Source organism: Onychostoma macrolepis, chromosome 21, assembly GCF_012432095.1.
Source record: "Onychostoma macrolepis isolate SWU-2019 chromosome 21, ASM1243209v1, whole genome shotgun sequence".
Classification (NCBI taxonomy): Eukaryota; Metazoa; Chordata; class Actinopteri; order Cypriniformes; family Cyprinidae; genus Onychostoma; species Onychostoma macrolepis.
Window position 1 is genome coordinate 22957047 of NC_081175.1, and position 10807 is coordinate 22967853.

Consider the following 10807-nt stretch of genomic DNA (forward strand, 5'->3'; position numbering starts at 1 on the left):
AGCAGATGAGGCCGGAATATGAACGCAGTCCGCTTAACGGTTCAGTGTTTTCCTTCTAATGGTTTTCTATGGGAAGCCATTTAATGTGGAACTTTGCACATTGCGTTTATATTCTGGCTTCATCCTCTTGCCTGTACAAAATATACACCATCAATAAGGTGTACACTGAATCTCGCCTTTTAATATCTGCGTTTTACTAAATTATTACTTGATGCAAACTGCGTAAAAATAACTGGTGGTCAATGGAGCAAAGCTTCGTTTTGACAGGTGTGGGTGTGACGTCACGTGAAAACTATCAATACCTAGTGAAAACTAGCCCCAAATAAGTAGGCCTTCTGCTTAAAGGGATACACCACCCCAAAATGCAAATTTGGTCATTAATCACTTACCCCCAAGTCGTTCCAATCCCGTAAAAGCTTCGTTCGTCCTCGGAACACAATTCAAGATATTTTAGATGAAAACCGGAAGGCTTGTGACTGTCCCATTGACTGCCAAGTAAATTACACTGTCAAGGCACAGAAAAGTATAAAAAACATCGTCAAAATAGTCCATCTGCCATCAGTGGTTCAATCTGAATTTTATGAAGCGATGAGAATATTTTGTGTACGCAAATAAAATAAAAATAACGACATTATTCAACAATTCGTCTCCTCTCTGTGTCAGCGTAGCGCCATTTTGAAAAGCATCCGATGGACGCAAAGTGCGTAAGTTATTCTCCGTCACCAGTAACTCATGGATACCTATTGTACGTTTATTTACGCTTTGATTTGAACGGAAACAGCGTATCCCTGCGTTTACTGATGACAGAGAATAACGTACGCACTTTGCGTCCATCGGATGCTTTTCAAAATGGCGCTACGCTGACACAGAGAGACAGAGAGGAGACGAATTGTTGAATAATGTCGTTATTTTTATTTTCTTTGCGTACAGAAAGTATTCTCGTCGCTTCATAAAATTCAGATTGAACCACTGATGGCAGATGGACTACTTTGACGATCTTTTTTTATACTTTTCTGTGCCTTGACAGTGTAATTTACTTGGCAGTCAATGGGACAGTCACAAGCCTCCCGGTTTCCATCCAAAATATCTTAAATTGTGTTCCAAGGACGAACGAAGCTTTTACGGGTTTGGAACGACATGGGGGTAAGTGGTTAATGACCAAATTTGCATTTTGGGGTGGAGTATACCTTTAATACAATTGGACATATTTGAACTAATACAAAACCAAATGCTTGGTTAAAATATTTTACACCCTTAAAAATAAATACAAACTTTGAAAACTTATTTCATGTTCATCTGAATGAAAACAGCCCGTTTTCATCCTGAGCAGTACAACAGATGCTCTTCAACACGAGCTCTGAAAATACCCACCGCGGACTATTAATAACCGTCAGATCCCTCACCTCGGCGAGTTCTCATATGAGACTGTTTCCCAGCATCCCACTTGTTTATTTCCTGTGTTTCCTGACACCTGTGAAAATGGGCTTACTTCCTGTTGTTGTTGTGTCTGCCTCTGGGACAGGATTCAAAAATGGCTGGAATTTATGAACTGACACACGTCACCACGGGACAGGACGGGAAATGAGGAATGTCTCGCTTCCGTCACCGCAGCAGGTTAACAAAATATCTTCCCTGTGGTAAACTTCACATCACTGAAACATAAACACGTTTATTGACATGTTTCTGAATGAACTGCAGTTTTGGGTCATTCGATTACAAACATGAAGTGTACACAGAGTTCAAAAATACTTCTTCCACAATTAATCCAACTGTTTTCAAAATTGATAGCAATTTGAAATGTTTCTTGAGCAGCAAATCAGCATATTAGAATGATTCCTGAAGGATCATGTGACACTGAAGACTGGAGTAACGGGCATCACAAGAATAAATTACATTTTAGAACATTTTCAAATAGAAAACAGTTATTTTAAATTGTAATAATATTTAAAAAAATATTCCATTGTATTTTTAATCAAATAAACGCAGCCTTGATGAGCATACAAATCCTAGACTCTAAAACTAAATTCTCTGACATAATTAGTCTAAATGTGTACATTTGGTCATTTCCAAGTCATTTCCATCTAGGTTTTTATGGTCAGAAAGTCAGTAGCTCACCTTCCTGCTGAAGCTTATTTTTAGAGACCCATTCGGGAGCTTTTCTTGAGGATTTTCCTTCTTTTCATGCGTTGTTTCCTCAACAGGCACAGCAATTCTTTCCTCTATAAGCCACAATGAGCTTTAGTATGAGACACCTTTGACTTAATGGCAAGGCCTTTGAGTCTCATTAAAATTTGCATGCACACACACGCTGGTTTCCGTGTTTTATGGGGACATTCCATAGATGTAATAGTTTTTAAACTATACAAACTGTATTTTCTACCCACTTACCCTAAACCTACCCCTCACACAAAATGTTCTGCTATTTTAGATTTTAAAAAACTATAATAATTCTGTATGATTTATCAGCTTGTTTCCCCATGGACCAAAAACAATGTCAAAAAACAATTTGGCCCCCATAACATAGCGAATGCCAGGTACGCACACGCACACACACACAAACAAAAAACAACACAATTAATAAACACTACAGTATTTGCTTTTTGCATCTTTAACCATCAAGATTTAAAGCAGATCCAGCAAAGCTAAATCGGGATATTCAATAAAATATCAGACTGAATATATATTTATCACTTTTACACAATATACATATATAAAAACATAATTTACAGCAAAATATAGTGTCACATGATCAATCAGAAATCATTCTAATTTGCTGACTTGAAACATTTTATTATTATTATTATCAATGTTGCACCTGTGTTGCTTAATATTTTTGTGAAAACCGTGATTTTTTTCTTTTCAGGATTATTTGATGAATAGTAAGTTTAAAAATATTTTTTTCTGTAACATTATAAATGATTTTGCTACAATTTTATTTATCAATTTAATTGATAATCGCTGAATAAAAGTGTGCAAAAAACAGTTATCCCATTTTACATTCAGCAATAATTTTGTAATTGTTGTTATAATATTGTTTCAATCAAATTAACAAATGCCTTTATTCATTTGTTTAACAAAAAAAGTGGATTCAATCTCTTAAGTGTTTGAAATGTCAGCATAGATTATGCAATTTCAGTTTTTTCTTTTTAATAAATTTACAGACATTTCTAAAATTCTGTTTTCACTTTGTCATTATGAGGTACGGAGTGTAGATTACTGAGAAAAAAATGAATATAAACAATTGTAGTATCAGGCTGCAACGCAACATAAAATAAAAAAAAAGTGAAGGGGGTCTGAATACTTTCTGAATGCACTATAGATAGATAGATAGATACTCCAGTCTTAAAGTGTTACATTTGATAAATGTAATGCACGCATGCTGAATAAAAATGGTAATTTAAAAAAAAAAAAAAAAACTTTCTGACTTCAAACTTCGTGCTACAAAAAAACTGATTTACAAAACAAGATAAATAATACATCACATACACCTCCTAATATGAGTGGCCATGACCCGGCCAAGACCCAAAGCCTGCTGACGGAGAGACAGACAACAAGAGAGCGAGTTGAAGAGGTCTCTGATAACACAGATCTGCTCTGTGCCTCTCTCAGGCACGAATGCAGCAGTTCATCATTCCCCTGAGAACTGAGGAGCAGGACTCCTGCGGCCAAACAAAGGCCTCGTTCGGAAAAACAGGAAGGAGTTGGTGAGAAATACCCTTTATCTGACTCCCCGAACACGTCAACATCGCCCTTCAGAAACAAAGGTGTACAAAGCACCTTGTAAATACGCCTGATTTACGGCAACTGACCGTGTTGATATTTGGAAAGCAACAGGTTGTTTATTAGCCTGGGCGAAGTGTATAACGGCAACCCAAATGAGTGGTAGGTCATGGCCTTCGCAGAAATGAAGCGACGTCTGGGTCGTCCACTTGAACAACAATGAATCGGATGTCTAAATTTAGGAATAAATACGCAGACGAGAAATTGATTAGATGTTTGGCATTCCACAGGTCTATGGAGTCGTGAAAACACCCTAATAATGTCTTGAAGTGGCTTTGAAGCTGACAGCCTGGTTACGACTGAACAATTTGTGGAGACTTTTTGAAGGTTTCGAAGCCGTTTAGGGTCACAGTGTGGTCCGTTCACACTTGAATGACCTTTAAACCATTTCCCACAATCCTCTGGTGTCTCCTTATAATCTGTTAGGACTGATGGGTGAAGGTTTGGCTGGTTAGCATGGCTCTGTTAGCCGCCTGCTGGTAGATTGTGTAACTACAACATCTGAGAAAGATGCTGATTTCTTGATGCTGATTCAGTTGTATTCTGATGAAATAAAAGTTTAGTTATATAAATATTACATTATTACTTAAAGTAATAATGTAATTTTATTATGCTATTAGTTATCAGGCAATTCTGTTAAAAATAAAATAATTTTTATATAAAAATATAATGTTAAAAATAATATTTACATATATTTACACACACAGACACACACACACGCATATATATATATATATATATATATATATATATATATATATATATATATATATATATATATGCGTGTGTGTGTATGTATGTGTGTGTGTGTGTGTGTGTGTGTGTGTGTGTGTATATAAAATTAAGAAAAATATTTAAAATATTTATTTTTCTGTATTTTTTTTTTTTTTTTACTAATTGAATTGTTTTTCTTTAAGATTTTTAATTTTGCTAATGAATGTTATTATTATTTATTTTTTTTTTTTAAATAAGTTTTTCACTTAGAAATATTTTGGGTTATTTTAACCTGAATGAAGAGCTCAGCTGATGTAAACACTTGTGACATATATTTTAGTACAGACCTAAAAGATCAGTCTATATGATGCTCGTACTTTTCCTTTCAAATTTCTGCCATTCTGTCATATAAAAGCAGCAAATATTGATGTTTCCAGTGCAAGGCTGTTCATAACGTAGTTCGTTATTTTTATTAAAGACACACACTTCTTATCACTGTTTGGACAGAACAACACATCCCATCACAGAGTAATGTAGATGTCAGTGTTGTTCTTGTTTTAGCGCAGGGTGTGTGAGGGCACGAGAGATGAGCGTGTGAGCTGTTGTTCTCACCAGTGACTCTTATCTGTCCGGAAAGAAAACAAAATCATTTCACAAACAAGATGAAACACACAAACAGCTCATTATGTCTGAGGAAATAGTTTACAATTACATCAGATGCGTGCACTATATGCCAGCTAAAACTAGTTTAAACAGTGTTTTGCTAATTCTTTTATAATATTAATCATAAGGCATGCAAATTGATTGCAAAAAAAAAAAAAGTCTTGTGTCAGTGCAAGATCCTTAACTAGCGAAGCCAAAATGTTGATTAAAAACCCTGGAAAACATATAAGAAATGGAAACCATTTGCAGGACCTAAAATATACAGTTTCTTCTAAATGTTAACCTAAAATATTGATAAAAATGAAATCCATATATAGCCTACCTTTATATAAACAGTGAAGTAGTACAGAAAAAGAGAAAAACAACAATTACACACTTCTACACATATAATTTATGCCCTGTATTATTGTTTTTAGAAGTGAAAATACCAGCTAGTCATGTCACAAACTAATGGCAAGTGAGCTGATATAAACACTGAGATAATTACAGCTAATCTATCAAAGATGTTGTTTTATCTTAACTCTCACACCACTATGTTTTGAGGTGTATATGAGGAACATACAGTACCATTTAAAACTTTGGGTTCACTAAGATTTTTTAAGATGTTTTCAATAGAAGCCTCTTATGCTCACCAAGGCTACATTTATTTGATTAAAAAATACAATAAAAACAGTAATATTCAGAAATGTTATTATAATTTAAAATAACTATTTTCTATTGGAATATATTTTAAAATGCAGTTTATTCCTGTGATGACAAAGCTGAATTTACTCCAGTCTTCAGTGTCACATGATCCTTCAGAAATCATTCTAAAATGCTGATTTAATATTAACATCAATTTTGAAATCAGTTGTTTTGTTTTGTTTTGTTTTTTATGGAAACTGATTTTTTTTTTTTATTTCTCCAGGATTCTTTGATGAAAAGAACTACATTTATTTGAAGAAACCTTTCATAATTTCATCATGTCTTTAATGTCACTTTTGATCAATTTAAAGTATTCATGCTGAATAAACATATTCATTAAAAAGAAAAAAAAAAAAACTTCTGACCCCAAACTTTTGAACAGTTGAATCATTTAAAGAATCATTTCACTTCCCGCCACTGGGGGGCACTAATGTCCAAGAAATGTGTTGTGTAATTTCATTCCTCACTTTAAATCTTTTCCATAGAGTTCAGACAAACATTAGGCCTATGGAACCAACATGATTCATTTGTTTAGTGTGCTAGAGGGAGAAGTAAAGAAATGGGGTTAATTTAATAAGTGATTAGGAAGCCTGGCATGACTAATTATGACAATTTTTTTTGGTAATGTACAATTTCATATTGCAGCCCTGTTTTTGTTTGTTGTACGTATGTAAAGGCATTGCACAATTTCTATGAAACTGCTGAAGCAAGATGTTACATGTATGGAAAAATGTGTTTGTCTCTTTTATTTTGAAATTGTCTTGTTTTTCATGTTAAAACCTGTCTGTTTTTTTATGATGCCCAGATGGAAGACTTTTTTTTTCCCTGTGCATTTTCTGCACAGATTTTTTGGGGGGTAAATCTGCTAAACAAAAACTGCTGCTATTTTTTTTTTATCAACGACACTTTTGAGACGCTTAAAATAAGGCAATCATAAAACCGACAGAGTGTGATGACCCCTGGCGGCACATGTCAGTACGAGCAAACCCATTAGCTTTGATACTTAAGTCTGCTTGTCCCAACATGTCTGGCCTGTCAGTGGATCGCTATAAACTGACTCCAGATCCTTTCTTGAGACACCTCAAAACCCCTGTAAATCCTGATTAGTTCAATTATTCATTGGAAATTAACTCTAAACTTTGATGTTAGAGCCCCTTATGCCAACCCAGGCTCAATTTTTACACCTGTAGCCTGGAAATAAATGTCAGAAACTGATTTCAACTGATTGAAGTCACATGGAAATTTCATATTGTTCATGAAGCAGCCCTCTGCTTATTCGCTATGGTAAAATAAATGAATAATGAACAACTGCATAACACCACACAACCCATTTTACAGAGGAAAAAAAAAAAGTTTAATGAATGACATTTCATTTTTAAATGTCCTTGACTAATCTCATAATTTTGATTAGGTTATACCTATTTTTGCATGAACACATCATATAATTAATTAGTCTGGAAGTCGCATATGGTCTTAGTTAATAACAGAAGTTGATAAAATTAAAAATATTTCAAGGCATCTAAAGCTCCAAATGAATCTGAAAAATTCTCTGTGCAGTTCCTGTACTACTTGCCATTGGAAATGTCAGAGATAATAAAAGTCAACTAAAAGGCCGCTTTACATTACAGAAGGGATATCATAGCATTGGGCTCTTTTAACTTGGGTTATATACCAACCATCTAGAAAACACCCATAACAACTGCTTCTGCTGGATTTAATTCAGACCTAAATTCAAATTTAGATCTAGAGCCAAAACTAGACCTAAATCAGAACAAGATTCATATCCAAATTCATCTAGTTATCCTTTGATACTGATCTAGGGTGTGAAACACTGGTGACCCTCAAGGTTCTATATTGGGACCTTTTATTTTACTTTTTAACCTTAAAAGCTATGTTAAAGGGGTGGTTTACTGCGATTTCACTTTTTTCATTTTAAATAGTGTGTAATGTTGCTGTTGGTGCATGAACAGTATCTGCAAAGTTGCTGCGCTGAAAGTTCAACGTAAGCGGAGACATCGTCTTTTAAAAATCAGGAAGTTTAATGCCTACAAAAACGACTCATATGGGACTACAACGAGATACTTCCCGGGTTGCATACGTAATAAACCCATAAATTTGCATCAACCCCTCCCTCCGGAACATGCCAAAGAGGGGGCAAGGCCATGTTCTGCGGCTTTGTCGAAGAGGAAGAGTTATAGTGGAGAGTTGTAGCCATGCCGTCGAAACGGTGTTATTTTCACACAGCTGTCAGGTCTTCTGTGTTTGGGCTTCCTACGGACGCTGTAGTTCGTCAACAATGGTTAAAATTTATGTTTGATTATGTTCCTGACAATTACAATCCTAATTTAGCTCTCTGTGCTGCGCATTTTACGGAAGACAGCTTCCAGAATCTACACGAGTTCAATGCCGGATTCACACAGAAACTATTACTAAAACATGGAGCAGTTCCAACCAGAGGCAGCAGTTGTTGGGCCACAACCTGTAAGTAAGATTTAATAATTTTAAATGTATTTTCATGTATAATTTCAGACGTAATGTTTTAGTTTTATCAAGGACGTAAACAAATGCCAACGCTGTCTTTAGTAGCCAGTTAGTTAAATGCTATTTCGTGTGTCTATGACAAACGCGTACAAACATTTTGGACCCGAATTTGTAATTATGTAATAATTTTGTAAAGGTATTTTCCATGTATACTTTATGACATAATTTTTCGATTTGATCAAGAACGTAAACACAAGCCAACACTGTTTGGTTATAGTAGCCAGTTAGTTCGATGCTATTTTGTGTGTATAAGACAAACATGTACAAACTTTAAAAAATTATATGTAATCACAACAGCAAACTTCCATTCAGAAACGTTTTGTAAGAGCCGTGCTTGCGGAAGTTCTGCTCGACTCTCTTCATTACCGCTTTCTGGGTCTGATTCTGGCTCAAACTGATACGGCAATATTGACACCATTATTTACATTTGACATACGAGAACATGCAACTGTCGCCCCTGAAGGTAATGGGCGTAAAGTTTCCGGACAATGTGCAGTACGCAGTTTAGCCAATCACAACACACCGGCCCAACTAACCAATCTGAGCCCATTGCCTGTTTCTGAGGGAGTGGTTTCATAGAATCAGGAAGTCAACCGGTCGTTCAAATGACAGAGGAGAAAGCGGCTTACAATAAAGGTGAAATATATGAAAAATAAGGCGTTTTTTAACAAACGAAACACGAAGACATGTTATATTGCACTCCATAAACACAATCAAGCAAAGAAAAAAAGCAGTAAACCACCCCTTTAAATAAAAACCATCTATTTTGTTTCTTTATGGAACTTTACCATTCAAAACCCCAGCAGAGATGGAGTCTATCGTCTATAATATGTGTCAGGGCATTAGAGAGCTCATGCAGGAACTGTGGAATGTGTCAACACTGAAACTATCACCACACAAGCAGATTCCTCTCTACTCCCAGCTTGGGTAAACATAGAGGTTCATCTCGCAGGGACAAACATCTCTCAGGAGTTCCGTTCTCAGCAGTCATTTCACTAGTGTTCCCCAGAACAATTTATAAGGGTCTGCTGTGACCTCTGACCTGACCTGACCTGACTTCAACTCTGTGCGCATCAGTGACCGTCCCATCACAATGACAGTAAGGCCCTGGGGCTCAGAGTCTGTGAGAAACGTACATGCAAGAAAACATTTGCACATGGGAATAGCAACATGATTTGTGATGTTTACAGCTGGTGAAACAGTTGCTTATGTATGTAAGTCAACAAGGCCTCATATTTGTCGTTTTATAAGGAAAAACTGTTTTGCAAGATACAAGGAAAAATTATACACAGATTTGGACATCACGGCCTCTGATCTGAAGCTTTTCTCTGTAAAAGTATGTCTAAATGGATGTGCATGCAAAAGTTTCGAATTTAAGAAATAATTTAATAAGTTACTAAATATAGGATGTTAAATTACCATTTGAATTGGAATAAAAGAAGGACAGATTTACTGAATTCATAGGAATTCAACAGAGGGATTTCTTTACACACACAAATGTTTGCTAACAAGTTTTGCAATAAAATCTATTTGAACTAATTATGCTTATTTATCGGCTGGTATACGGAATAATGTTAAATACTGCCACAATATATTTTAATTTGTAATATATATTTAAATTATTCTAAGTATTTTATATATATATATATATATATATATATATATATATATATATATATATAGGCTACTTATTTGCTACCTTAATTCAAAGTCAATTGAAATTCAGCAAATGAACTGGAATTTAAAAGGCAGTTTTAAATTCCAAATTGTGAACAACCCTGCTTACATCAGCCCAGCTTTTGATTATTTTTTTTTTTTTTTATGCCTGACTAGTAGCAGGAAAGTATCTATTATTTTAGCGTCCAATTACAAAGGCACATGCCCTGAACAAACATGCCATGTGTTTGTCTGCCCTCCACCATCTATCCACAAACACAGAAAGGAGATTGAGCCTGACCAACTGTTCCGGACACATTACCCACCCCAAATGAGCCTGGTGGAGTTCTCTCTCTGCAGGTCTGGTTCTTTTTATAGGGCCGGTCTGCTGGATAAATCTACAGCTCAGTGGGTAGAGAGACCCATGGGATATCTTTATGAGCACAGAGGGAGAGCAAACTTATTAATGGCTTGATAGATGAGTTCTTTAGTTCTGTTAGTTCTCTAAGTTCTTTAGCTCACTTATTTGTTGTTAAGAGGCTAATGGACTATTTTGCTTCTATAATATAGTAACTAGTGGAAAGAAAACATCCAAAATACACATTTAAGTGTTTATTTTATTACACTATGTATATTTGCCTCCTCAGCGGAACAGATTTGGAGAAATTGAGCATTACATCACTTGTTCACCAATGGATCCTCTGCAGTGAATGGGTGCCGTCAGAATAAGAGTTCAAACAGCTGATAAAAACATCACAATCCACATGGA

At 35.4% G+C, this 10807-nt stretch overlaps 1 long non-coding RNA gene across 1 annotated transcript; it reads left to right on the plus strand.

Annotated features, from left to right (window-relative positions):
* The first annotated feature begins 859 nt into the window (after nt 1-859).
* On the plus strand, nt 860-6400 carry LOC131529170 (uncharacterized). Its single transcript, XR_009268017.1, has 3 exons — nt 860-1143; nt 1523-1614; nt 6065-6400. It is a non-coding gene; the product is annotated as an uncharacterized LOC131529170 (long non-coding RNA).
* The last annotated feature ends 4407 nt before the right edge of the window (nt 6401-10807 follow it).